Source organism: Chiloscyllium plagiosum, unplaced genomic scaffold, assembly GCF_037043375.1.
Source record: "Chiloscyllium plagiosum isolate Xiang-an unplaced genomic scaffold, Cpla_swu_hap1 HiC_scaffold_43, whole genome shotgun sequence".
In the NCBI taxonomy this organism is placed as follows: Eukaryota; Metazoa; Chordata; class Chondrichthyes; order Orectolobiformes; family Hemiscylliidae; genus Chiloscyllium; species Chiloscyllium plagiosum.
In genome coordinates, this window is record NW_028270181.1 from 43,997,935 (window position 1) to 44,022,993 (window position 25,059).

The 25,059-nt window shown below is 44.5% G+C and overlaps 1 long non-coding RNA gene across 1 annotated transcript; it reads left to right on the forward strand.

Moving 5' to 3' along the window:
• The first annotated feature begins 12,314 nt into the window (after nucleotides 1–12,314).
• Nucleotides 12,315–24,380, forward strand: LOC148137512 (uncharacterized). Its single transcript, XR_015754301.1, has 3 exons — nucleotides 12,315–12,332; nucleotides 23,172–23,337; nucleotides 23,448–24,380. It is a non-coding gene; the product is annotated as an uncharacterized LOC148137512 (long non-coding RNA).
• The last annotated feature ends 679 nt before the right edge of the window (nucleotides 24,381–25,059 follow it).

Here is a 25,059-nt window from a genome sequence, read left to right on the forward strand (position 1 = left end):
GGACCGCTGTTCTCTACAATATACACTGGGACAGCTGTTCTCTACAACATACATTGGGACAGCTGTTCACGACAGTATTCACCAGGACAGCTGTTCTCTACAATATACACTGGTACAGATGTTCATTACGATATACACTGGGACAGCTGTTCACTACAATATACACGGGACAGCTATTCTCTACAATATACACCAGGACAGCTGTTCACTACGATATACACCGGGACAGCTGTTCACTACAATATACACCGGGACAGCTGTTCACTACGATATACACCGGGACAGCTGTTCACTACGACATTCACTGGGACAGCTGTTCACTACAATATACACCGGGACAGCTGTTCACTACGATATGCACCCGGACAGCTGTTCACTACGATATACACCAGGACAGCTGTTCACTACAATATACACCAGGACAGCTGTTCACTACGATATACACCGGGACAGCTGTTCACTACGATATACACCAGGACAAGCTGTTCACTACGATATACACCGGGACAGCTGTTCACTACAACATACACTGGGACAGCTGTTCACTACAACATACACCAGGACAGCTGTTCACTACAACATACACCGGGACAGCTGTTCACTACAACATACACCGGGACAGCTGTTCTCTACAATATACACCAGGACAGCTGTTCACTACAACATACACTGGGAAAGCTGTTCACTACGATATATACTGGGACAGCTGTTCTCTACAATAAACACCAGGACAGCTGTTCACTATAATATACACCAGGACAGCTGTTCTCTACAACATACACCAGGACAGCTGTTCACTACAACCTACACCGGGACAGCTGTTCACTACAATATACACCGGGACAGCTGTTCACTACAATATACACCAGGACAGCTGTTCACTACAATATACACTGGGACAGCTGTTCACTACAATATACACCGGGACAGCTGTTCTCTACAACATACACCAGGACAGCTGTTCACTACAACCTACACCGGGACAGCTGTTCACTACAACCTACACCGGGTCAGCTGTTCAGTCCAATATACACCAGGACAGCTGTTCACTACAATATACCCCAGGACAGCTGTTCTCTACAACATACACCAGGACAGCTGTTCACTACAACCTACACCGGGACAGCTGTTCACTACAATATACACCGGGACAGCTGTTCACTACAATATACACCAGGACAGCTGTTCACTACAATATACACTGGGACAGCTGTTCACTACAATATACACCGGGACAGCTGTTCTCTACAATATACACCGGGACAGCTGTTCTCTACAATAAACACAGACACCACAGAAACTGCCATTCTCTACACATGAACTGCTGTTCTCTGTAATGCAGTTCTGTTTCCTGTACAGAGATACAGATGTTCAGTATAAAATACACAGGTACTGCTGCTCTGTGTAATATATATAGGAACTGCTGTTGTCAGTAATAAACACCGTGAAAGCATTTACTGTAATTATACAGAGGAACTGCTGTTCGATATAATATAGACAGGGACTGCTATTCTCTGTCATATGCACAGGGACTTCTGGTTCACATCCTCAGAAATTGCTGTTCAGCATCGCATACACAGGGACTGCTGTTCCCTGCAATACAGACGGTAAATGCTACTCTCTATACTCCCACATTGCAGACCAGGTGATGGTGTAGTGGTGTTATCACTGCATTGTTAATCCCGAGACCCAGGTTCAAATCCTGCCATGGTGGAATTTGAATTGATTTAAAAAGTCTGTAAACAAGAGAGTAATGATTGCCATGAATCCATTGCAAATTGTTGGAAATACCCAACTTGTTCACTAATGCATTTAAGGGAAGGAACCTGCCATCTTTAGTTGGTCTGACCTCCATGTTCCTCCAGACCCCCAGCAACGTGGTTGACTTTGAACTGCTCTTTGAGCCATTAGGGATGGGCAATAAACACTGGCCGAGCCAGCAATGCCCTCATCCCACAAATGAATAAATAAAGGGAACATTTCCCAAGCTGGAACAGAAACGATGGGCCAAAATGCCTCCTTCTGTACTCGTACACAACTGTGATGACGACTTGAGGTCTTGTGTGTTGTAAATTGTGAAATTTATATGGAATAATTTTGTTGTTGAGCATGAAACTGGTTGTTTTTTTCTGTGTATCTGAATTTAGCAGCAAACTCAGCAGTATTTCTGCAATTGTGCTGATATCTTAAAAGGACAGGTTTCAAAGTTGAAGTGTAGAGTGTGTGGGAAATAGAACCCATTCACTTCAATAATTTCAGTCCGAGACAAGGTCTGAAGCAGCAGTATCATTTATTATACGCTTGCAAGCGTGGTGTCTAAAGTAGACACACAGAGTTTAGCAAGTACATATCTTATATACAATTCATTTCTCTTTCCTCCTATTGCTCCTCCCCTGTTTACATCTCCCACTACTCGAAACCCGGCTGTTTCCCTCTGGCCTCATCCGGCCGTGTGCATAACAACATTTATGTCCTGCTTGGCCATCTCACTACATCCCTCTGTGGTCCATTGTTATATATCTTCCTCCACTGCATTCTGCTTCCTTGCTAGCTCAAGCAATATTTCCCAGCATTCTTTGCCCATACTGAGCCTTATGACCTTTTGATTGTGGTATTTTTTGTTTTTGCAGAAGCGGGAAACAGAAGCTTGTAACTGTTTGTACAAGCATATCTAGCTTAACCTACACCCCCTCCCCTCACAGTACCTTATCTATTTGGCTGTAACATCTACCATTATTTGCAGGCACGTTTCATTCTTGTATGCACATCTTAGATAATACAAAAACAATTATATATTTCCTTCACATAGTTTTCATTGTTGTTAACTTAGCTCTTGGTTACAGTCATAGTGTCATACAGATGTACAGCATGGAAACAGACCCTTCGATCCAACCTGTCCATGCCGACCAGATATCCCAACCCCATTTAGTCCCACCTCAACACCCGGCCCATGTCCCTCCAAACCTGTCCTATTCATATATCCATCCAAATGCCTCTTAAATGTTGCATTTGTACCAGCCTCCACCACATCCTCTGGCAGCTCATTCCATACACGTACACGTGAAAAAGTTGCCCCTCAGGTCTCTTTTATATCTTTTCCCTCTCATCCTAAACCTATGCCCTCTAGTTCTGGACTCCCTGACCCGAGGAAAAACACTTTATCTATTTATCCTATCCATGCCCCTCATGATTTTATAAACCTCGATAAGGTCACCCCTCAGCCTCCGATGCTCCAGGGAAAACAGCCCCAGCCTGTTCACCCTCTCCCTGTCACTCAGATCCTCCAACCCTGGCAACATCCTTGTAAATCTTTTCTGAACCCTTTCAAGTTTCACAACATCTTTACGATAGGAAGGAGATCAGAATTGCACGCAACATTCCAGCAGTGACCCACCCAATGTCCTGTACAGTCGCAACATGACCTCCCAACTCCTGTACTCTGACCAATAAAGGAAAGCATATCAAACGCCACCTTCACTATCCTATCTACCTGCGACTCCCCTTTCAAGCAGCTATGAACCCGCACTCCAAGGTCTCTTTGTTCAGCAACACACCCTAGGACCTTACCATTAAATGTAGAAGTCCTGCTAAGATTTGTTTTCCCAAAATGCAGCACCTTGCATTTATCTGAATTAAACTCCATCTGCCACTTCTCAGCCCATTGGCCCATCTGATCCAGATCCTGTTGTAATCTGAGGTCACCCTCTTTGCTGTCCACTACACCTCCAACTTTGGTGTCATCTGCAAACTTACAAACTGTACCTCTTATGCTTGCATCCAAATCATTTATATAAATGACAAAAAGTAGAGGGCCCAGCACTGATCCTTGTGGCACTCCACTGGTCACAGGCCTCCAGTCTGAAAAACAACCCCACTACCACCTTTGAGCCAGTTCTGTATCCAAATGGCTAGTTCTCCCTGTATTCCATGAGATTTAACCTTGCTAATCAGTCTCCCTTGGAGAACCTTGTTGAACGCCTTACTGAAGTCCATGTAGATCACATCTACTGCTCTGCCATCAGCAATCTGCTTTATTACTTCTTCAAAAAACTCAATCAAGTTTGTGAGACATGATTTCCCAAGCACACTTATACAGTGGTGTGAGTTCACTTACCTTGCATAAGCAATTATGATTGCAGGAGTAACTGCTTTACCTATATCCCATAATTTCCCCCTTTTTCTTTAATTATCATTTGTCATCTTCTGCATTTTTCTTATATGTCGCTTCCAAATTGACAAGCATCTTGCCCGAAATTTCATTTATTTTGGGAATCTCCCCGAGGTCACTTATTCCTTCTCCCCGATTGCTCATTAGGGGCACTTATTTCATTAAGGCTGTCTCAATCAATCTTTGAGTGAGTCCTCGTATACAGGGTATGATGCAACAGCCAGTGGTTACCAATACCCTGGTTACTACTATCAGGGAATTAAGGATGGAAACCACCACCCCCTTCCATTTTCCAAACCATGATTCAAGCCATCCCGTGAGAGATGTGTCTACTCCTGAATTCTCAGCCAGTTCCTCTGATAAGGTAGTCAATCCCCTTAAGGCCCGAGTGATTGAACCATCAGACACAGTGTTATTAGGAATAAAGGTACAGCAGCTTCCTCCTAACATCACACACACACACACCCTTTTTCCGCTAAAATCTTATCAAGGGCCATTCTGTTTTCCCATGCCATCCTGCTTGTCGCATCAAGCTGTTCTGATATTCCTTTAACCGCATCTTTTGTATAATTTATAAATCACTGTTGATTATAGAAAATGTAATTTACCCAATCTACATTTTTATTAATTGTTACCCACCAGAAGAGAGCTGACTCAAAGCCTGCTGCAATCTGGTAACGAGCCTTGAACTCATCAGGTACCCCCCTAGGGACTCCTACCGAGTCGAGATAAATCCTGTCATCGAAAGCAGTGTCGAACAGTAATCTCTTACCCCTTTCCTTTTTCCCTACTATCTTTTCCTTCTCAAATGCCAGGGTAAATGGAATTGCCAATTGTACAATTGCACATATCCCTCTCCAATCCGGAGGGAGGGTGGGTCTCTATATTTTGCCTCCAAAGTCCCACCACAGATCCGCTCGGGGAACCTTTAATGCTGAGTAGTTCCCTCCCTTCTCCGTTTCGGTGACATTTTTAATCTCTGTACATAATTTTAGCTCCCCCCAAATCTCCAGACTGATTTGTACCTTGTCTACGCACACACAATGAGTGATTTCCGACTGCGGCTGGAAACATGGGGGGTGGGGGTGGCTATTGAATCTTTCTTCTCCAAGGGAGGGAACATCAGAGATAGGGAGGTACAATTCCTATCATTCCATGCAGTCTCATCCTGATACAGGGCTATCATACATTTCATGCCCTTCCTATCTCGCTTCCACCGAGCAGAAAGGGAACCACCTGGGCCCCTGGCCTACCGGAGGCACACACATAGCAATTGCTTTTGTTCAGACTTTTTACATTATACTTTACCCATTCAACCCAGGCATTTGCATCCCCATACCCAGTTTCTATTTCGATAGTCTGTTTCAAGTCCTTTACCTATATACTTTTTACTACTTTAGGATGGGTGAAAGGTTGTATCTTATTACCCAGTAGTTCTACCTATTTTCCCTGTCCTACACTAATTCGAAAACAACAGCCCAAGGAATCCTTCCCATTTGCTTTCATTTCTATCCCAAATGTTTCATTTAATTGTATCTCCAGTATACCAAGTACCATCCACAAGGCCATCCCCATAGGATTAAGATGTATCTCAGAGCTGCGGCACTGTCTCTGATTATCTCCATCCCCACAATTTACTACGCTGCATGAATCAAATATATTACTTGTGGATTATCAGACTTAGGGACCATTAATAACACATAAAATTATGTTTGACAAAATCCCAATACTAAGAGAGCTAGCATCATAACTCTAAGCATCTCCAGCATTCTACAAATGGTGCTGAAGCACCAAAAGACTTAATATACAATCTTACAGAAATAATCCCGCGCTCGCGTCGCCACTGTGTAGTCAGTTACTCAAAGTCTCTTTAGTCTGAGTTTCAGCGGGTCTTGCGTTGATTCGGCTGTCCAGACTACTTCCTCAACTGGAGGGTCCACTGGCCCTTTGATCCGAGTGTAATGAGTCCTGCCTTTCTCTGCCATCCTTATTGCCGTTTCGGTAGTCAAAAGAGCCTGGTACAGCCCTTCCCAGTCCGGCTGCAATGTAGTCTCTGTCCATGATTTTACTAAGATCCAATTGCCCGGCCGGATGGGATGAATGGTGAATTCAAGGGGTGGAGTCTGTGCCAATAAATCCTGTTTCCTGAGGAAAGACAAAGAGGAGGACAAGCCCAGTATATACTTCTTTAAGAACAAGTCTTTAGTTTCAGGAATTGGCAATTCCCCATTTGTTTGCAGATAAGGTAATCCAAATAAGACTTCATAGGGGGATAGTCCCAAATCTTTCCTTGGGACCATTCGTACTCGCAAGAGAACTACAGATAAACATTTAGTCCAAGGGAGTCTGGTTTCTACTATCAATTTAGACAGCTGTCATTTGAGTGTTTGGTTCATTCTCTCAACCTTTCCTGATCATGGCGGGTGCCATGGAGTATGGAACTCCCAGGAAATTCCCAACCCTTCCATTACTCCCCTGTAACACTTCAGAGGTAAAATGAGTTCCTTGGTCGAAATCTATATTGTTCACTAGCCCATATCGGGGAATTATGTGCTCTAATATTGTTTTAGACACCCCACTCGCAGCGGCAGTAGCTAGGGGGGTATGCTTCAACCCAACCAGATAGATGATCTACTATGACCAGCATATATTTTAATCTTCCTACACTGGGTAGTTCAGTATAATCTACTTGTATACTCTGGAAGGGTCTCAATCCTGGGTCTCTTCCTGCTGGGGTCTGTTTTCACAAGACTTTCTTATTTACCTTTCTGCATATTATACATCCCTCACATATTTGTTTAGCAATTGTATATATTCCTTTACATCCATATTCTCTAAGAACTAAGTCACACATTGCTTGTGCTCCCTAATGGCTGCCTCGATGTAGGACAGCCATAATTTCTCGCATCGTCATTTTGTTTAACATTTCCCTTCCATCAGGTAACATCCAATGCCCGTCAGCTGTTTTTACAGCCCCTAAATCTCTCAATTCTTTTTACTCTCTTTCAGTAAATATAGGAGCTTCCCGAGGACCTGGGACAGTAGGTATTAGGGAATGAATCACCACTTCTTATGGGCTCAGGGCTGCTTCCTTAGCCACTTCACCAGCTAGTCTATTCCCCCTAACTTCTGGTTCATTTCCTTTCTGATGACCATTTACATGCACTACCGCTATTTCTCGGGGGAGTAATAGGGACTCCAAGACCCGTTTAATCAACTTGTGTGCTAATTCCTTCCCCCAGCTATTGATCAGTCCTCTTTCCTGCCATATCTTTCCGAAAGTGCCAACACCAAATGCATATTTAGAGTCAGTGTATACTGTTCCCTCTTTATTTTCTAATGCCCTAAGGGCTCTTTCCAATGCAGAGAGTTTGCAGGTTTGAGCTGACCACCCATTTGGCAACCTTCCTGCCTCTACCCACTACCTTCCATCCCGTCTACAACTGCATACCCATTATGCCTTTTCCCTTCAGTCACTCGGGATGATCCATCTATAAAAAGTCGGGCCCCTGCATGAAGCGGAACATCTCTCAGGTCCATGTGGACCTTAGTTTGGTATTCTATAATGTCAAGGCAGTCGTGCCCTGGATTGTGAGGAGATTCTCCTTCCCCTTTCCAAAGAAAGGCAGCTGGATTTAAACAATTGTCCGTGACCAACACTAGATCATCCTTTTCTATTAATATTGCCTCATATTTCAGAATCCGCGAGTCTGCCAACCATTGCCGAGCTTTTTGGTTTAGGATTGTTCTCACTTGGTGTGGGGTGCTTACTATTAGGGCTCCCCCAAATGTAAGCTTTCTGCTTTCCTCCACCAACAGTGCAGTGGCAGCCACGGCCTGCACACACTCAGGCCATCCCCGGGATATGGAGCCAATAGCTTCGAAAGATATGCTACTGGCTGTTTCATTCCTCCCCAGCTCTGGGTTAATACACCCAAAGCCGCTCCCTTATCTACGGTAGCAAAGAGATGGAAAGGTTTATCTAGGGAAGGTAAGGCTAAAACGGGGGCATGGATCAGATCTCTTTTGAGTTCCTCAACTAGTTCTTTTTCCTCATCATCCCAACTTAGACATTTTGGTTCCCCCTCTAATAGTTTGAGATATAATTTCTTAGTCTTCTGAGCATTGGAATCAATCCACAATCGGCAATATCCCGTTAGACCCAAAAGTTTACATAACTCCCGTTTAGTCCTGGGCAGCGGCATCCCCACTATTCCCTCTATCCGTTCCGGGCTTATCTTTCGCTTTCCCTCACTAACTAAATGCCCCAAGTATTTCACTTTTCGCTCCACATATTGCAGTTTGTTCTTAGATACTCGCAGTCCCTGCTGACCCATGAAATTCAATAATTTGTTAGTGGCTTCTACTGCTTTTTCTCTTCTTTTTCCTGTTACGAAGAGGTCGTCTACATACTGCAACATGATAGTCCCCTTGGGGCTGCTAAATTTCTCCAATATTTGTTCTAACATCTGTCCAAATAAATTCGGGGATTCTGTAAACCCCTGGGGGAGCACGGCCCACCGGTACTGCTGTTTCCGTCCTGTCTTGGGGTCTTCCCATTCAAAGGCGAACAAATTCCTGCTTTCCTCCGCCAAGGGACAAGCCCAAAAGGCATCCTTTAAATCTATCACACTAAACCATTTGTGGTCATGAAGGATCTTACTTAATAACGTGTAGGGGTTTGGCACCACTGGGTGCCTGATCTGTACTATTCGATTCAATGTTCTCAAATCCTGCACCAATCGATAAGTTCCATCACATTTCCGCACTGGTAGAATTGGGATATTATAAGGAGACATACATGGCTCCAACAGTCCATCTCTAATCAGTCCTTCAATTACTGGTTGCAGTCCTCATTTACCTTCTATGGAAATGGGATATTGTTGCTCACAGACAACGTCCCATTTTCTTTTTAAATTTATTAGAAGGGGAGAGAACTGTAGTTTTCCACGATTCTCTTCTCTAGCCCATACAATAGGGTCTATCTCTTTCTCCACATCCTTTGTCAACATTGCCATTTGTACAACTAATTCTTTTTCCTGAATTCCAATCTCCAGTCCTAAGAGGATAATTAAGTCTCTCCTTAGTAAGTTACTTCCTATATCAGGGACATACAGCAGTTCCCCTGTGATCCTATCCTTCGGACCTTCTATCATCATAGGTTCAAATATTGGAACAGTAAATCCTTCCCCTTTTACCCCCGAAACAGTAATTGACCGTGTCGACATTTCTACTTTCTTTGGTTTAAAATTCAGCGATGACCGTGCTGCCCCCGTATCTACGAGGAAGACTACCTCTTCCCTACAGAGTCCCACCTTCAAGTTTATCAAGGGTTCCTGGTGGGCCCCCGAGGGCAGGAACCCCTGACACCCCTATTCTTCATCAAAGTTCATTAGCGGAATTGCCCATTCTTCCCTTTGTAGATCAGGACACTCCCGCTTAAAATGCCCTATCTTTCCACAATAATAGCATCCTGCCTGTGGAGACCTCCATCTCTGCCCCTGTCACCCGAACCCTCTATCAAATGCTCCCCCTTGTCCTCTCCCTCTCTCTCTCTGTCCTACATGCTGCCTCCCGCCGCTCCGGTTGCTCAATATGGTTCCATTCTTTTCTTAACTACTTCATCAACCGTAGCTACCATCATTTTCACCATCTGTTTTTGTCTCTCATCCTCTCTCTTTACAAACACTTTCTGTGCCTCTCTTAATAATTCATCTAATGGTTTCTCACTCCACCCTTCTATCTTCTGTATCTTTTTCTGTATGTCTGGCCATGCCTTTGTCACAAAATGTACTTTCAAAAGACCCTGTGCCACTGGGCCCTCAGGGTTCATTCCAGAGTGTTTCCGCATTGAGTCTCTTAATCTTTGCAAGAAAGCTGAGGGAGTCTCATTTTTCTCCTGTCTAACTTCAATGGCTCTAGTCAAATTCTGCGACTTTGGAACTGCCTCTCTTATTCCTTTTTAGAATCAGGTCTTTCAATTCCCTTATTTCTTCTCTGTGCTCCGGGTTTTCCCACTGGGGGTCTCAGAGGGGAAACTTCGGCTCTCCCTCTCCAGCATCCCCATCCCCAATGGGATGTTCCCTGTCCCATATTTTAATGGCTGCTCCTCGTATAAGTCCCCTTTCTTTCCCAGTAAATAGTATATTCAAAATAGACATTAACTCAGTCCATGTACATCGACTGGGCCCCAATAATTGATCAATTTGTTCAGACAACCCTACCGGATCCTCAACCAGGACCTTCATCTCCTTTTTAAATGTTCTGACCTCCCCACTGGTGAGGGGGGCACTTACAAACCCAAACTCTTTGTCCCCTATTGGTACCTCCCAAAGGGGATAACTCTTTACGTTCTTCCCCTTTTTTTGCTTTTGTTTTTCCCCCTTAGGCTTTGATTTAGATACTCCGGAGGCGTCCTCTATATCTACTTTATCTTCCCTGTCTTTCGTTGAGGATTGAGGGTCTGGGACAAAAACATCCCCATCCACCGCCCCTTCTTCCTCCTCTTGAGGGTCATCCGTTCCCTGTCTGTCTGTCTCTCTTCCTCCTCTATTTTCACCTAATCTGATTTTATGATACGGGGGTGGGGGTGAGAAGCCAAGAGGATCCCAGGGACTGGGTGGGGCAGAGGTGAACCCCTTTTCTTTACTACCATCATTCCCAACCTGCCCTTCCAACAGGACACATAGTCCGCCTCTTCTTGACTAAAAGATTGTTTTTCATTCACATACAAATCTAAATATTGACATACCCAATCCTCATCCGAACCGTACTTTGGCCAGAAGATAACCGGACGAAGGATTGGTTCTTTGGTCCATACTAAACAACAATATTTCATCATTTTCTTTTTATCTTTTTCCCTTCTACAAGTGTTACTTGCCCATTCCCGCAACATCCTCCCCAACTGACATTCTGGAGGAATGTTACCAGGGACTTTTTCTTCCTTTACTTCGTCTCAGTTTGACTTACTCTGCCTATTCCCCCCCCCCCCCCCATTTCTCAGGGCCCTCGCCAGTCCCTCTTGCGGGATTCGTACCAGTCACCCAATGGGAGCGGACCAAACCGGGACAGGAGACCGCTCCTCAATTGGGAGCGGGACGCGCCTTCCCAGTGTCCAGTGCCAGCCACTCTCCCCGGCGATGGAAGAATATCCCGGACAAGCCCCTAATTGTGGAAAATAGAACCCACTGACTTCAATCATTTCAGTCCGAGACAAGATCTGAAGCAGCAGTATCGTTTATTATAGCGTGGCGCCTCTAAGATAGGCGCACCAAGCTTAACGAGTACACAACCTATATACAATTCAATACTCTTTCCCTCCTCCCACTATTCTAAACCCGGCACCCATTACTGTTGTTTATCTCTTGCCTTATCCGGCCTTGTGCATAACAAAGTATAAATCTTGCTTGGCCATTTCACCACATCCTGCTGTGGTCCATTGTTAGCGTATCCTCTTCCACTGCCATCTGCTTCCTTGCATTGCAAAAGCAACATTTCCTCCCATTCTTTATCCACACTGAGCCTTATGACCTCTTGATTGTGGTTTTTTTAAAATGTTTTTGCAGAAGTGGGAAACAGATGCTTATAACTGTTTGCACAAGCTTAACCTACACCTCCCCTTCCTCTTTCATGATTCAGCCTTGTGATTTTTGCAGATAACAACATTTATAATTACTCCTCACAATCTGATCCACCAGCCACCACATGAAATGATGTCAGACCCAAACAGGGGAATGGTCACATTGACGGGACTGAGTGTGGAAGGTTCTTGTCCCAATGGAACAGGGATCACCATAAGATGGAACAGCACAAGGAAGGGATTCACTCCCAAAGTCTGCTCCACCTTTCAGTCAGACCATGGCTGACCTGATCATCCTCAACCCAACTTTCCCGCCTCGATCCACCTCCTGGGGGCGGTGCCCCAAGCGGGACCGCGATCTCTGTTGGCCGGCACCATGGGATCGACAGAGCCTTTACCCAATCGGAGCCGGGGGCTGAGCTACGTCCCGCCCTGAGGCGTCTCGAGGCGCCGCCGTTTAACCGACACTGCGCGAGGGAGGGGGCGGGGCTTGCGCATGCGTAGCATTTCAAACCGGGAGCCGCGGGACGGCGGTGGGTTGGTCTTCTCTTCTCCCGGGGGTTTCGGCTGCACTGGACTCAGGAGGTTGGTTTCAAACCAAAATCTTTCCCCCGACGGCGTTAAGGTCAACAAACTGTTAATGTTCAGATATAGAGTGTGTGGGGGAGGTAACACCAAACAGCTGGTGTTACCCGGGCAGGGACGGACTGATGTCAGGGAGGGTCAGGATGGCCCCACGGCGTGGAAATAGGCCCCAAAAACACACACAGTCACAACTTCATGGAAACGCTCCGCGGATCTGGCGGGGTTCACGGCGGAGGTGGAGAGATCCTTCCTCAGCGGCGGAGGTGGGTGGTGCTGGAAACGCGGAGCAGGGAAATCCTGAGGGAGGTTTTTTGCCCGAAATGTTGCTTTCCGTGCTCCGCGGGTGCTGCCTGAGCTGCTGTGCGTTTCCAGCGCCATCCTGATCCTTCCTCACACCTGCCTTTGGCCCCACCCCGCTCTGCTGTCCGGACTCCTGATTGGACGGCACCACGGCGACCGACAGTCTAATTAACCAATCGGAGCCGCAGACAGTGTTAACTCCCGCCCTGAAGAGTTGTGCGCAGGCTCGAGGCGCCTCCGTTGAATTGAGTCTGCGCGAAGTCGCGGAGGCGAACTGCACACGCGCAGTGTTTAAACCCGGAAATGGTGGTGTCATTTACTCTGCGTGGTTTCAGCTGCAGCGGAATGAGTTTATAGTTTTATCATCCATCCAATGAGGGCGAGAAAATATCTTTGATACTAGTTAGCAAATTAATTGTGGAGACAATGGGTCGGAGATCATATTAGATAACGTGCCTGTCCCGGTGAGGGGAGGAACTTGATGAAATCAATAATCATAGTTGTACAGCACCGAGACAGACCCTTTGATCCGGCTTGTCCATGTAAACCAGGTATCCAATATTAATCTAATCCCATTTGTCATCACTCGGCCCATATTCTTTTAAACCCTTCTTATTCATTTTGTACAGGGTTAGCCACCTGGAGTGAGGTGGGTTGGATGGACAGTTGTCACAATGCAGAGTGATACCAACAGCATGGGTTCAATTCCCACAACCAGCTGGGGTTACCATGAAGGTTTCTCCTTCTCAACCTCTCCCCTCACCTGGGTCATGCTGACCCTGTAATCCACCAGCCACCACATGAAATGGTGTTTCCCTCCCCTCTCCTTCACTGTTTTGATCACACAGCACTGTCCCTTGCTGTGAAGGGCAGTGCTTGTCACTGGCCACCCGGGTGTTTTCCTATAAAAAGAGAAAATAAACACAGTCCAGAAGGGCAGTGTTTGTCACTGGCCACCCGGGTGTTTTCCTATCTTCCTGGTGGTGGAAATTGAATAAAGATTCGTGCACTTTGTGTCTTTCACTGTGTCTCACCCCTGCACACACACACCATGGGTGCTGGGGATAAAATAAGCACTACCGCATTTAGGTGGTAGTGTGGGGATTAAATTTAAAATAAAAAAAAGAAGAAAAAAAATAAGAAAAAAAGAAAAAGAAAAAAAAATGAAATGGTGTTAGATCAAACAGGTGAATGGTCACATTGACAGGACTGAGTGTGGAAAGTTCTTGTCCCAATGGAACAAGGATCACCATAAGATGGAACAGCAGAAGGAAGGGATTCACTCCCAAAGTCCGGATCGTCCATGTAAACCAGGTATCCTATAATTAATCTAATCTAATCCCATTTGCCAGCATTTGGCCCATATTCTTCTAAACCTTTCTTATTAATTTTCCCATCAAGATTATTTTTAAATGTTATGATTTGGAGATGCCGGTGTTGGACTGGGGTGTACAAAGTTAAAAATCACACAACACCAGGTTGTAGTCATGAAGGAGCGTTGCTCCGAAAGCTAGTGTGCTTCCAATTAAACTTGTTGGAGTATAACCTGGTGTTGTTTGAATTTAAATTTTGAAATGTTGTAATTGTTCCAGCCTCCTCCACTTTCTCTGACAACTTATTCCATATATGCATCACCTTCTGCGTGAAAAGCTGCCCCTCAATCCCTTCTTTCCCATCTGTCCTTCAACTGATATCCTCTAGTTTTGGACTCCTCCAACTCCAGACCCTGTCAGTTTAACCTATCTATGTTCATCATGACTTTTATAAACCTCTACAAAGTCATCCCTAGCCTCAGGTGCTCAAGGGAAAACAGGCCCAGTCTATTCAACCTCTCCCCATAGCTTAAACCCTCCAACCCTGTCAAGATCCTTGTAAATCTTTTCTAAACTCTTTCATGGTCATCATGGTGGCACAGCAGTTAGCACTGCTGCCTCACAGCGCCAGAGACCCGGGTTCAGTTCCTGCCTCAGGCAACTATCTGTGTGCAGTTTGCATATTCTCCCCATGTCTGCGTGGGTTTCCTCCGGGTGCTCCGGTTTCCTCCCACAATCCCAAAAAATGTGCAGGTTAGGTGAATTGGCCACACTAAATTGACCGTAGTGTTAGGTGAGGGGGTAAATGCAGAGGAATGGGTCTGGGTGGGTTGTTCATTGGAGGGTCAGTGTGGACTTGTTGGGCCAAAGGGCTTGTTGCCACACTGTAAGTAAGTAATCTAATTAATTTTCAAAGAATAAGAAAGAAGTCACACCGCATGCAAATAGGCGATTTAGCCCAAGCCGTCTATCCTAACCGGATTTCCAAAACTGAACTAGTCCCGGTTAGCTGTGTTTCGCTCGTATCACTCTGAACCTTTTCCTTTTGGGTGACGTGGTGGCTCAATGGTTTGCACTGTCGCACAGCACCAGGGACCCAGATTTGATTCCACCTTTGGCCGACTGTGTGGAGTTCATATGTTGTCCCCCCTGTCTGTGTGGGTTTTCGCTTGGTGCTCCAGTTTCCTCCCACAGTCCAAAAATGTGCAAATTAGGTAAATTGGCCATGCCAAGTAACCCATAGTATTCAGGGGCATATAGGTGTGGTAGCCATAAGATATGGTGGGTTACAGGAATTGGGCTGTGGATTGGGGCTGGGTGGGATGCTGTTTGGAGGTTCGGTGTCAACTTGTTGAGCTCAATGGCCTGTTTCCACAATGAAGGGATCCAATCCAATCACTTGTCCAGTTTATGTTGGCACTCAGATGTAACAGGACACCAGGACTGGATCTGATGCATCTAAGGATTTTGCACTAAGTGAGAGGAGAAATTATGGGGGCACTATGCAGAAGATTCCCTGGAATCTGATGAGGTGCATGGAGACTGGAGGGTTGCTAGCAAGGCAACCTTTATTTCTAAAAAGAGTTGTAAAGCAAATCCTGCCATTTACGACCTTGTCTGTTTAACTCCAGGGAAACGTCTGGCAACAGTTATTTGGGAGAAAGGTAGTAGTCAGGCTAAAAAAGGTGGGTTGGTTAGGACAAGTCAGTGAAATTCTGCACAACTATCTTGCTGATGTTTTTTGATGAATTTAACAAAGTGTTGATGAGGGCAATCTACTGATGGAGTTTACATGAATTTCCTGAAGGTACCACGCAACAGACTTAAGGAAGGTTGTTGTTCATGGTACAACAGGTAGGGGCAACATGGATACAACATTAACTATATGGTGGGAAAGAGAGAGAGAGTGATGGTTAATGGATATTTTTTGAGTTAGGGGAAAGTTTGGAATAGAGTTTACAGGGTGTCAATATTGTGAACAGCATGTTTCGGAGAGGAGGAAGGACAAGGCTATGTAATGGATCCTTGGATAACAAGGGAAAGTGTGAATTTAGTCCAAGGGTAAAAAAAGAAGCATATGTAATGGTTTTGGAAAGCTAAAATTGGGCAGGGCCTGTGATGAATATAAAAAAAGCAGAAATAACCCAAGCAGGAAATTAGGAGAGCAAGAAGATGCTGTGAAATGATTTCAGCAATTAGCATTTAATACAATCGCTAGAGTATTCTACACATACATTAATAATAAGAGGATAACTGAGGAGCAGGTTGGACCACTTGAGGATGAAGGAGGGAACATTCATTGGTATTCACCAGGAGAAGGGTATGGAGGATAGTGAGATTAATGCAGAACATCCAAACGTGCTACAGCATTTTGAGATCAAGAAAGAAGTGTTGGGTCTCTTGAAGAGCTTTAAGGTGAAGAAGTCTCCAGAGCCTGATGGTTTCTATCTCAGAGGAAAGAGAGAAAGTTGCTAGGGCCTTAATGATCTTTGCAACTTCACTAGCCATTGGATAGATCCTGGAAGACTGGCAAGTAGCAAATGTTTTTCTTTCAAGAAGGGCGATGGGTATAATCCAACAAACTATAGACCAGTGAGTCTCTCATCCGTGGTTGGGAAGCTGTTGAAGAGAATACTTAGAATGTACATGCATTTGGAAACGCATGGCTGAATTAGGGACAATCAACATGGTTTTGTGTGGAGCAGATCATGCCTTACTAACTTGGTTCGATTTGTGGAGTAGGTGACAAAGGTGATCGAGAGGATGGAGCAGTAGATGTTGTGAACATGCTTTTTAGTCAGGCTTTTTTTAACAAGGTCCCTCATGGTAGGCTCATCTAGTAGAGTAAGATGCATGGAATCCACCGTGGCTTGGTTGCTTGGATTCAGAATTGGCTTGCCTGTAAGGCAGAGGGTAGTAGTGGAATAGTTTTTTTTATGGCCAGAGGTCCATGACCAGTGGCGTTCTGCACAAATCTATCCTGGGAACTCTACTGTTTGCGATACATATAAATGACTTGTATAAAAATGTAGTTTGGTGGGTTCATAAGTTTGCAGATAACAAAAAGATTGGTGGAATTGTTTGGATAGTGTAGCAAATGTCAAAGATTACAGTGAAATTTGGATCAGTAGAAAACGTAGGCAGAGAAATGGCAGGTGGAGTTTAATGCAGGTAACTGTGTGTTGCTGCACTTTGGGAGATAAAATGTTAACGAAAAGTAGACAGTTAATGCCAGGACACTGAGTGCACTGATGTACAGAGTAATCTTGGGGTTCAAGTCCATAGCTCCCTGAAAGTGGCCATGCAGGTAGGTATGGTGGTAAGAACATATGGCATACTTGCCTTTATTGGTTAAGGAATTGATACGAGACTCAGGATGTATGGTGCAGCTTCATTAGGTCTTGGTTAGGTCACAGTTAGTGTTGCATTCAATTCTGGTCACCACATTACAGAAAGGATAGGGAGGCTTCAGAGTAGGTGCAGTAAAATCTCATCTCTGCTCTCACTGCACATTGATCAGTAGTGGCTTTAAACACTATGACAAGTCGTATCAGCAAAATTGTCAATAATCATTTTGTACATTATTTTTAATGTGTAATAGAACTATTAATCAGTATTGGACATTCATTCATAACAACTGGGTAGCTACAATTAGAGTCAGAGATGTACAGCACGGAAACAGACCCTTTGGTCCAACCCATCCATGCCGACCAGATATCCCAACCGAATGTAGTCTCACCTGCCAGCACCTGGCCCATATCCCTACAAACCCTTCCTATTCATATACCCATCCAGACGCCTTTTAAATGTTGCAATTGTACCAGCCTCCACCACTTCCTCTGGCAGCTCATTCCACATACATACCACCCTCTGTGTGAAAAAGTTGCCCCTTAGGTCTCTTTTATATCTTTCTCCTCTCACCCTAAACATATGCCCTCTAGTTCTGGAATCCCCGACCCCAGGAAAAAGACTTTGTCTATTTATCCTATCCATGTCCCTCATGATTCTATAAACCTCTATAAGGTCACTCCTCAGCCTCCGACGCTCCAGGGAAAACAGCTCTAGCCTGTTCAGCCTCTCCCTATAACTCAAATCCTCCAACCCTGGCAACATCCTTGTAATTTGGAGATGCCGGTGTTGGACTGGGGTGTACAAAGTTAAAAATCACACAACACCAGGTTATAGTCCAACAGGTTTAATTGGAAGCACACTAGCTTTCGGAGCGACGCTCCTTCGTCAGGTGATTGTGACTGAGCGTCGCTCCGAAAGCTAGTGTGCCTCCAATTAAACCTGTTGGACTATAACCTGGTGTTGTGTGATTTTTAACATCCTTGTAAATCTTTTCTGAACCCTTTCAAGTTTCACAACATCTTTCCGATAGGAAGGAGACCAGAATTGCACGCAATATTCCAACAGTGGCCTAACCAATGTCCTGTACAGCCGCAACATGACCTCTCAACTCCTGTACTCAATACTCTGACCAATAAAGGAAAGCATACCAAACGCTGCCTTCACTATCCTATCTACCAACGACTCCACTTTCAAGGAGCTATGAACCTGCACTCCAAGGTCTCTTTGTTCAGCAACACTCCCTAGGACCTTACCATTAAGTCCTGCTAAGATTTGCTTTCCCAAAATGCAGCACCTTGCATTTATCTGAATTAAACTCCATCTGCCATTTCTCAGCCCATTGGCCCATCTGGTCTAGATCCTGTTGTAATCTGAGGTAACCTTCGCTGTCCACAACACCTCCAATTTTGGTGTCATCAGCAAACTTACTAACTATATCTCTTATGCTCACATCCAAATAATTTATATTAATGATGAAAAGTAATGGACCCAGCAGCGATCCTTGTGGCACTCCACTGATCACAGGCCTCCAGTCTGAAAAACAGCCCTCCACTACCACCCTCTGTCTTCTACCTTTGAGCCAGTTCTGTCTCCAAATGGCTAGTTCTCCCTGTACTCCATGAGATCTAACTTTGCTCACCAGTCTCCCATGGGGAACCTTGTCAAATGCTTTACTGAAATCCATGTAGATCACATCTACAGCTCTGTCATCATCAGCCCTCCTTGTTACTTCAGAAAACTCAGTCAAGTTTGTAAGACATGATTTCCCATGCATAAAGCCATGTTGACTATCCCTAGTCCGCCCTTGCCCATCCAAATAGGTGTACATCAATTTCCCTCTGACAACTTGCCCACCACTAACGTCAGGCTCACCAGTCTCCAGTTCCCTAGCTTGTCTTTACCACCCTTCTTAAACAGTGGCGCCACATTCGCCAACCTCCAGTCTTCCGGCACCTCACCTGTGACTATCAATGATACAAATATCTCAGTCAGAGACCCAGTAATCATTTCCCTAGCTTCTCACAGGGTACACCTGGGTTCTGGGGATTTATCCACTTTTATGCATTTCAAGATATCCAGCACTTCCTCCTCTGTAATATGGATATTTTTCAAGATGTCACCATCTATTTCACTACATTCTATATCTTCCATGTCCTTTTCCACAGTAAATACTGATGCAAAATACTCTAACATCTGACCCATCTCCTGTTGCTCCACACAAAGGCCGCCTTGTTGATCTTTGAGGGGCCCTATTCTCTCCCGAGTTACCCTTTTCTCAATACATTTGTAAAAACCCTTTGGATTCTACTTAACTTTATTTGCCAAAGCTATCTCATGTTCCCTTTTTTCCCTCCTGATTTCTGTCTTAAGTATACTCCAACTTCCTTTATACTCTTAAGGAGTCACTCGATTTATCCTGTCTATACCTGACATATGCTTCCTTTTTCTTAAACAAACCCTTAATTTCTTTTGTCATCCAGCATTCTCTATACCTACCAGCCTTCCTTTCACCCTGGCAGGAATACACTTTTTCTAAACTCTCGTTATTTCATTTCTGAAAGCTTCCCATTTTCCAGCTGTCCCTTTACCTGCAAACATCTGTGCCCAATCTGCTTTTGAAAGTTCTTCGCTAATACCTTGGCCTTTCTCCAATTTAGAACTTCAACTTTTAGATTTGGTCTCTCCTTTTCCATCACTATTTAAAAACGAATAGAATTATGGTCCATGGCCTCAAAGTGCTTCCCCACTGACACCTCAGTCATCTGCCCTGCCTTATTTCCCAAGAGTAGGTCAGGTTTTGCACCTTCCCTAGTATAGGTACATCCACGTACTGTATCAAAATTTTCTTGGACACACTTAATAAATTCCTCTCCATCTAAACCCTTAAAATTATGGCAATCCCAGTCTATATTTGGAAAGTTAAAATCCCCCACCATAACCACCCTATAGCTGATATCTCCTTACAAATTTGTTTCTCAATTTCCAGTTGACTACACCAGGGGGTCTATAATACAATCCCAATAAGGTGATCATCCCTTTCTTATTTCTCAGTTCCACCCAAATAACGTCCCTGGATATATTTCCGGGAATATCCTCCCTCAGTACAGCTGTAATGCTATCCCTTATCAAAAATGCCACTCCCCCCTCCTCTCTTGCCTCCCTTTCTGTCCTTCCTGCAGCATTTGTATCCTGGAACATTAAGCTGCCAGTCCTGTCCATCCCTGATCCCTGTTTCTGTAATTGGTATGACATCACAGTCCCACATTCCTGACCATGCCCTGAGTTAATCTGCCTTCCCTGTTAGGCCTTTTGCATTCACATAAATGCAGTTTAATTGATCAGTCCTATCTTGTTCTCTGCTTTGTCCGTGCCTGCCCTGATTGTTTGATTTGCCTTTGTTCTCAACTGTACCAGTCTCAGATTGAAACCTTTCTTCACTATCTCCCTGGGTTGTACTCCTCCACCTTACTCGCTTAAATCCTCCCAAGCAGCTCTAGTAAATCTCCCTGCCAGTATATTAGTCGCCTTCCAATTTAGGTGCACTCTGTCCTTCTCGTGTAGGTCACTTCGACCCCAAAACAGCTTCCAGCGATCCAAAAATGTGAATCCTTTTCCCATACACCAGCTCCTCAGCTATGCATTCATCTGCTCTATCCTCCTATTCCTGCCCTCACTAGCTCGTAGCACCAGGAGTAATCCAGATATTACTACTTTCGAGGACCTCCTTTTAAAATTCCTGCCTAACTCGCTGTAATCTCCCTTTCACTTCCTATATCATTGGTTCCAGTGTTTACAGTGACCTCCTGCTGGCCCCTCTCCCCCTTGAGAACATTCTGCACCCTCTGAGACATCCTTGATCCTGGCACCAGGGAAACAACACACCGTTCTGATTTTTCACTGCTGGCCACAGAAACGTCTATATGTAACTCAGACTAGAGAGTCACTGAACACAATTGATTGCTTTGAACCCGATGTACCTCTCATTACATTAGAGTCAGTCTCAATACCAGAAACTTGGCTATTTGTGCTTTGTTCCCCTGAGATTCCATCACCCCCTACATTTTCCAAAACAGCATACTTGTTTGAAATGGGGATAGCCACAGAAGATTCCTGCACTACCTACCTATCTCTCTTACCTTTCCTGGAGTTAACCCATCTGACTGTATTTGAGACTCATTTCTCCCCCTCCAACAACTTCCCATAACTGCCATCCATCACATCCCCTTGCTCTTGTAAATTCCTCATTGCCTCACAAACCAATTCATTCTCTCTCTCTCTCTCTCTGTCTGTCTCTCCTGCACTGACCTCACCATGTGCTTCCTTTGTCTGTTCTTCTCCCTTTTAGAAGTGTTGTTTTTTTAACTCCAGAGTTCCAAAACAATGCAACACCATATGAAACAGTAATTTCTGCTCCTGGAATTCAACAAAATCCCCTCCAACACCCAAAATACCTCAAAAAAAGGAGCAGCTATTAGAGCCAGAAATTGTCCCCGTCCTCCATCGTGGATCACCCAGAATCTAATTGAGCTGCATTATTGAACCTGTTACTAATAAACCATTGAGTGATACTGCAAAAAAGGATGCCATTCAGAAACTCAGCCAGCTTTCCTCACAAACATCTGCACAGAGGTATTTGTCCCCATCTCGATGTCAATTTATAGATTTTGCTTTTCAGAAAATAATCTTTTGCTGTCTTGAATGCATGATTTGTACTGACCTCACCACACTCTCAGGCAGAACAATCCAGATCCTAACCATTTAATGCAGGAAATAATTTCCACGTGTTGCCATTACTTCTTTTACCACTTACCGAAAATAAATACTTTCTGGTTCCCAATTCTTTCACCAATGGGAACATTTTTACCCAATGTACTCTGAGTTAATGGATGCACTAAGTTCTGAAAATATTTTATGCTTCCTAAATTTTAGAACTAGTTACATTCACTATGCACAGAATAATCAAGAAAATTGAAATATTCCTCTGAATTCAATCTGAGATTTAAGGACAGTATTGATGTAACCTTGCTTATATTTAATTGGTCCTTAGTAATGACATTTCTAAGTTCTTTACTGTTGGTAATGCAGAAAATTTCTGCACTTAATTCAAATATTAACTCATCTTGATTTTAACATGATGAGGTTGGAGAACTAAAGTAATTTGTTTTGTAACTGGGACTGAGGGCTAAATATCAATCTCAGTACATGTTTCTATGTCCTTGTGCACTTGATTGACACCACGTCCACAAGCATCCCCATTACCGATGCTCGGTAGCAGCAATGCGTATTACCTACAAGATTCACTGTAGAAGTTCACCAAAGATCCTTCGACAGTACCTACTCAATCCATGACCACTTCCATCTAGAAGGACAAGTTCAGCAGGTGAATAGGAGCACCACCCCTGCAAGCTCCCCTCTAAACCACTCACCATCCTAAGTTGGAAATATCACTGTCACTGGGTGAAATTCCTGGAATTCCCACCCAAAGGCATTGTGGATCACCCACAATGGACAGTTAGACTGCAGTGGTTCAAGAAGCTCATTCCCACCTTTTGAATTTGGCAACTAGGAATGAGCAATAAATGCTGGCCCAGCCAGCGATGCCCGATTCCCATGACTGAAAAAACAGAGACAAACTCAATTGGGAATTGTAATTTATTGCTCTTGATGTCATGGAAGGCACTGCTTGAGTTCTGATGGGATGCTCTGAGGCTTCTCATTGTCATCTATGTCATTCAGGGCCTGGGAACATTCCACCTGCTTCTTGTCTTCAGTTCAGTTTACTGGAACAGAAACTCCCTTACTTTACAGTTATATCTGTGTCAGAAATACTGTTATTAATAAACTGTGGTTCGTGTTCTTTCTCTGTGGCCCCCAGGCTACGTGCTGCTTCCTTCTCAGAACTTTGTGCTGAGAAACTTGCCCTCGCTCTCAGTACAAACCAGTCACTGATGGAGTTGTCCATCTCACTCAATATCTTAACCAACAATCCTGTCCCCTCATTGCTCCACCGTGTACAAACTGCAGCGTCTGCAATGGATCAAGTGAGTGTTTATGAGCTGCTTCAGTATTAGAAATACAATACAGATTAGTTTCAATACGTTTTTGTATTTATTATTGAACACTAACCCCAGTCTGCCCGTTATTTACACAGTGTTTCCACCTCTATAGTTTCTGTTTAATTGTGGGGAAATGAATTCACTCCAGATGGGGAAGTCGCTCCGATCGAGACTGAGGGGGACTGTGTGAACCTTGGAAGTTATAAGCATCACTGCTGTCATCATTTTTTGCTGATTCTGCACCCACCCCTACTTCTTTCAACCGTCTGTGCTGAAGGTTGAAATTCTATTGAAGATTTTCCAGTCTCCACTCGAGCTAAGCGAGGGTCATCTCTCATTGTGAGGTCAGAGGCCCAGACATTCAGAGACACGGCCTCACAGTGTGGTTTCTACAGGATATCTCTGCCTCAATGTTTTCTGTTGGGAACATGCACAGGCATGAAGGAGCCAGAATGGGACTCTGTCTTGGCTGCAATGGAACACTAACAATTACACTCAATATTCGTGGGCCTGTGGGGTACGTTACTCCAGGTTCCTGCTCACTACCGTACCCAGTAAGCCTGCTGGAAGGTGAATCTGTGTCGGAGTGAAAGGGGACTGTGCCTCTCAGCTGAGAGGAAATCCTCTGCCAATAACATCCACCCTCTGGATTCACTCAGTGACAGCTCTGTTTTGGATATTCCTGGGTTTGTCTTTTCCTGGGGTCGGGCTCCACAATCAAGCAGCTCCAGGGAGAGAGAAATAAAGGATAAGCTTGTGAATGGAACAGTGAGCACAAAACCCCGGGTTCCTGGTAACTGCACAAACAGGAGTAAGTTGCAAGACTCTGGTGGGAGCTATTTCTCACTGAGTGACAGAACTTTCCTACACTTTGTTAGAATGATCTCCTCACTCTTTTGCATTATATTGAAGTATTTCCAGTACTGCTTTTTCTTTTGAAGAGAATATTCTATCAGTGATAGTATAGTGACTGGAAATGGCAGAATAGAAGCATGTATGAGAACCAAGTATTAAAACAAAATCTTCTGATCATACTTTTTGTAGAAAGATTGTCCCATTTCTTTCTCTGTCATGCCATGTGCTGATCCTGATACAGGAACTGGTGTAAAAGACAGCAGATGGAAATGTGTTGCTGGAAAAGCGCAGCAGGTCAGGCAGCATCTAGGGAACAGGAGAATCGACGTTTCGGGCATTAGCCCTTCTTCAGGAATAAGGGCTTCCTGAAGAAGGGCTAATGCCCGAAACGTCGATTCTCCTGTTCCCTAGATGCTGCCTGACCTGCTGCGCTTTTCCAGCAACACATTTCCATCTCTGATCTCCACCATCTGCAGACCTCACTTTCTCCTAAAAGACAGCATGCCAGTGACACTCACACAACAATGCAGAATAAAAACTGAAAGAACTGTGGATGCTGTAAATCAGAAAGATAAAATAGAAATTGCTGTAAAAGCACAGCAGGTCTAGCAGCATCTGTGGAGGGAAATCCCTTCTGACGATGAATCACTCTACCCGAAATGTTATCTCTGATTTCTATCAACAAATGCTGCCAGACCTGCTGAGCTTTCCAGCAATTTTTAGTTTTGTTTCTGAAAACGATACAGGCTCACTGAGCCTTCACAGGTGATGATGGCTTTTCCTGGAGCATTGTTTTATTTTCAGGGGTTCAGAGCTTGTTCGATATCGGTGTCTTGACCCATTCACAGATGC